The sequence below is a fragment of the Salvelinus sp. IW2-2015 genome, unplaced genomic scaffold (genome assembly GCF_002910315.2).
Source record: "Salvelinus sp. IW2-2015 unplaced genomic scaffold, ASM291031v2 Un_scaffold3615, whole genome shotgun sequence".
Lineage (NCBI taxonomy): Eukaryota > Metazoa > Chordata > Actinopteri > Salmoniformes > Salmonidae > Salvelinus > Salvelinus sp. IW2-2015.
The window spans coordinates 32,770-38,056 of NW_019944892.1; the positions used below are offsets into that span (position 1 = coordinate 32,770).

The 5,287-nt window shown below is 45.0% G+C and overlaps 1 long non-coding RNA gene across 1 annotated transcript in view; it reads right to left on the reverse strand.

Moving 5' to 3' along the window:
* Positions 1–2,941: 2,941 nt before the first annotated feature.
* The window catches only part of LOC112076190 (uncharacterized), a 10,962-nt gene continuing 8,616 nt past the window's right edge, over positions 2,942–5,287 (reverse strand). The window contains exon 2 of the long non-coding RNA XR_011477634.1: positions 2,942–3,006. This is a non-coding gene — a long non-coding RNA (uncharacterized lncRNA). The remainder of the gene's footprint in view (positions 3,007–5,287) is intronic.

Genomic DNA, 5,287 nt, shown 5'->3' on the forward strand with positions numbered 1-5,287 from the left:
GTGTAGAAGACCTTACAGTGAAATGCTTTACTAACAAGCCTTTAACCAACATTGCAGTTTTAAGAAAATACACAAAAAAAGTAAGAGATAAGAATAACAAATAATTAAAGAGCAGCAGTAAATAACAATATTGGGGCTATATACAGGGTGTTACGGTACAGAGTCAATGTGGAGGCTATATACAGGGTATTACGGTACAGTCAATGTGGAAGGCTATATACAGGGTATTTACGGTACAGAGTCAATGTGGAGGCTATATACAGGGGTACCGAGTACAGTCAATGTGGAGGCTATATAAGGGGGGTACGGTACAGAGTCAATGTGGAGGCTATATACAGGGGGTACTGGTACAGAGTCAATGTGGAGGCTTATACAGAGGGTACCGGTAAGAGTCAATGTGGAGGCTGTATAACAGGGTTGTTACGGTACAGAGTCAATGTGGAGGCTGTATACAGGGTGTTACGGTACAGTCAATGTGGAGGCTGTATACAGGGGGTACCGGTACAGAGTCAATGTGGAGGCTATATACAGGGTGTTACGGTACAGAGTCAATGTGGAGGCTATATACAGGGTGTTACGGTACAGTCAATGTGGAGGCTGTATACAGGGGGTACCAGTACAGAGTCAGTGTCAATGTGCGGGGGTAACCGGTATCAAGGTAATATGTTTGGCCTCCACTGGTGTCACCAGCAAACTTAATGATGTTGGAGTTGTGCTTGGCTGTGCAGTCATGAGTGAACAGAGTACAGGAGGGGGCTGAGCATGCACACTTGAGGGGCCCCGTGTTGAGGATCAGCGTGGCGGCTGTGTAGTTACCTACCCCTTACACCTGGGGCGGCCCGTCAGGAAGTCCAGGATCCAGTTGCAGAGGGAGGTGTTTAGTCCCAGGGTCCTTAGCTTAGTGATGAGCTTTGAGGGTACTATGTTGTTGAACGCTGAGCTGTAGTCAATAAACAGCATTCTCACGTAGCTGTTCCTTTTGTCCAGGTGTGAAAGGGCAGTGTGGAGTGCAATAAAGATTGCATCATCTGTGGATCTGTTGGGGCGGTATGCAAATCTGAGTGGGTTTAGGGTGCCTGGGACAATGGTGTTGATGTGAGTCATGACCAGCCTTTCGAAGCATTTCATGGCTACAGACATGAGTGCTACGGGTCAGTAGTCATTTAGACAGGTTACTTTAGTGTTCTTGGGTACCGGGACTATGGTGGTCTTCTTAAAACCTGTTGGTATTACAGACTCGGACAGGGAGGGTTGAAAATGTCAGTGAAGACACCTGCCAGTTGGTCAGCGCATGCTCGCAGTACACATCCTGGTAATCCATCTGGCTCTGCGGCCTTGTGAATGTTGACCTGTTCGAAGGTCTTACTCACATCGCTGCGGAGACCGTGATCACACAGTCATCCGGAACAGCTGATGCTCTCATGCATGCCTCAGTGTTGCTTGCCTCGAAGCGAGCATAGAAGTGATTTAGCTCGTCTGGTAGGCTCGTGTCACTGGCCAGCTCTTGGCTGTGCTTCCCTTTGTAGTCTGTAATAGTTTGCAAGTCTGCCACATCCGATGAGTGTCGGAGCCGGTGTAGTACGATTCGATCTTTCGTCCTGTATTCGACGGTTGTCGATTTATTTATTTTCCACTGATTGCACGTTAGCTAGTAGAACAGAAGGTGTGTGTGTGTGTGGGTGTGGGGGGGGGGGTTATTATATCGCCTACGAATTCTCAGAAGGCAGCCCGACCTCGCCGTCATTTTCTCAGTCTTCTCTCCACGCAAACGACGGGGATTTGGGCCGGGAAAGCAACATGCCTTCAAGTCGGGCTCGTTAACGATAACTACCACTATACACACACACATGTACACATAGACTTTGTGTTGTAGATATGTGGGAGTAGAGTAGAGGCCGGAGGGCACACAGTGTGTTGTGAATGTATTGTAATGTTTTAAAATTGTATAACTGCCTTAATTTTGCTGGACCCCAGGAAGAGTAGCTGCTGCCTTGACAGGAACTAATGGGGATCCATAATAAACCCCAGGAAGAGTAGCTGCTGCTTGGCAGGAACTAATGGGGATCCATAATAAACCCAGGAAGAGTAGCTGCTGCCTTGGCGGGAACTAATGGGATCCATAATAAACCCCAGGAGAGTAGCTGCTGCCTTGGCAGGAAGTAAATGGGGATCTGTAATATACCCCAGGAAGAGTAGCTGCTGCCTTGGCAGGAACTAATGGGGATCCATAATAAACCCCAGGAAGAGTAGCTGCTGCCTTGGCAGGAAACTAATGGGGATCCATAATAAACCAAGGAAGAGTACTGCTGCCTTGGCAGGAACTAATGGGGATCCATAATAAACCCAGGAAGAGTAGCTGCTGCCTTGGCGGAACTAATGGGGATCCATAATAACCCCAGGAAGAGTAGCTGCTGCTTGGCAGGAACTAATGGGTGCCATAAATAAACCCCAGGAAGAGTAGCTGCTGCTTGCAGGAACTAATGGGGATCCATAATAAACCCCAGGAAGAGTAGCTGCTGCCTTGGCAGGAACTAATGGGGATCATAATAAACCCAGGAAGAGTAGCTGCTGCCTTGGCAGGAACTAATGGGATCCATAATAAACCCCAGGAAGAGTAGCTGCTGCCTTGGCAGGAACTAATGGGGATCCATATAAACCCCAGGAAGAGTAGCTGTTGCTTGACAGGAACTAATGGGGATCCAAAACAAAAACAAATCAAGGAGACCAAGGATGGGCAACTCCAGTCCTCGAAGGGCCTGATTGGTGTCAAAATTTCCCCCAGCCCAACTTACACACCGCACCACAATAATCAAGATCTTCAGTTTGGAATGCTGTTTTGCTGACGGAGGGAAAAAAAGTGACCCCACTTTAGGCCGCAGAGGACCGGAGTTGTCCATCCCAGTCTCAAAACTAAAGTACTAATGATGCCACTTGAAACGAATTCATTTGACATGTTTTTATTTTACAAAGAGATTCCCAGAGTTGCATGTCCCAGACTAGAAGTTCCTGTAAGGAAGAGAGGGAACTCATTAGAACACACCAACGGGTACGTTACATCTGCAGTGTTGTAGTAGACACAAAATGACAACAGGTACGTTACATCTGACAGTGTTGTAGTAGACACAAAATGACAACGGGGACGTTACATCTGACAGTGTTGTAGTAGACACAAAATGACAACAGGTACGTTACATCTGACAGTGTTGTAGTAGACACAAAATGACAACGGGGACGTTACATCTGGCAGTGTTGTAGTAGACACAAAATGACAACAGGTACGTTACACCTGACAGTGTTGTAGTAGACACAAATGACAACAGGTACGTTACATCTGACAGTGTTGTAGTAGACACAAAATGACAACGGGTACGTTACACCTGACAGTGTTGAAGTAGACACAAAATGACAACAGGTACGTTACACCTGACAGTGTTGTAGTAGACACAAAATGACAACGGGACGTTAACACCTGACAGTGTTGTAGTAGACACAAAATGACAACGGGGACGTTACATCTGACAGTGTTGTAGTAGACACAAAATGACACGGGGACGTTACATCTGACAGTGTTGTAGTAGACACAAAATGACAACAGGTCCGTTACATCTGACAGTGTTGTAGTAGACACAAAATGACAACAGGTACGTTACATCTGACAGTGTTGTAGTAGACACAAAATGACAACAGGGACGTTACATCTGACAGTGTTGAAGTAGACACAAAATGACAACGGGGACGTTACATCTGACAGTGTTTGTAGTAGAGACAAAATGACAACAGGGACGTTACATCTGACAGTGTTGTAGTAGACACAAAATGACAACAAGGGACGTTACATCTGACAGTGTTGTAGTAGACACAAAATGACAACAGGGACGTTACATCTGACAGTGTTGTAGTAGACACAAAATGACAACGGGGACGTTACATCTGACAGTGTTGTAGTAGACACAAAATGCCAACAGGTACTTTACACCTGACAGTGTTGTAGTAAGACACAAAATGACAACGGGGACGTTACATCTGACAGTGTTGTAGTAGACACAAAATGACAACGGGGACGTTACATCTGACAGTGTTGTGTAGAGACAAATGACAACGGGTACGTTACTATCTGACAGTGTTGTAGTAGACACAAAATGACAACGGGACGTTACATCTGACAGTGTTGTAGTAGAAACAAAATGACAACAGGTACTTTACACCTGACAGTGTTGTAGTAGAGACAAAATGACAACGGGGACGTTACATCTGACAGTGTTGTAGTAGACACAAAATGACAACGGGACGTTCCTGACAGTGTTGTAGTAGACACAAAATGACAACAGGGACGTTACAACCTGACAGTGTTGTAGTAGACACAAAATGACAACAGGTCGTTACACCTGACAGTGTTGTAGTAGACACAAAATGACAACAGGTACTTTACACCTGACAGTGTTGTAGTAGACACAAAATGACAACGGGTACGTTACAACCTGACAGTGTTGTAGTAGACACAAAATGACAACAGGTACGTTACATCTGACAGTGTTGTAGTAGACACAAAATGACAACGGGACGTTACATCTGACAGTGTTGTAGTAGACACAAAATGACAACGGGGACGTTACACCTGACAGTGTTGTAGTAGACACAAAATGACAACAGGTACGTTACACCTGACATGTTGTAGTAGAGAACAAAATGACAACAGGTACGTTACATCTGACAGTGTTGTAGTAGACACAAAATACAACAGGTACGTTACACCTGACAGTGTTGTAGTAGACACAAAATGACAACAGGTACGTTACATCTGACAGTGTGTGAGTAGAGCAAAATGACAACAGGTACGTTACACTGACAGTTGTTGTAGTAGAGACAAAATGACAACAGGTAGTTACACCTGACAGTGTTGTAGTAGAGACATGACAACAGGTACGTTACACCTGACAGTGTTGTAGTAGACAAAATGACAACAGGTACGTTACACCTGACAGTGTTGTAGTAGAGACAAAATGACAACAGGTACGTTACACCTGACAGTGTTGTAGTAGAGACAAAATGACAACAGGTAGCCAGGATGACGTTGAACAACATCTATTCACAAAAATATAAACATTTGTAGATCCAGACCGCCATTAGTTTATGTATTTATGGCACCAGTAAGATACTGATAACGGCCTAGGCTCATAATAGAAAGACCTACGTCCATAAATAGACAAGACCTATCGATCCATAAATAGAAAAGACCTACGTCCATAAATAGAAAGACCTACGTCCATAAATAAAAGACCTACGTCCA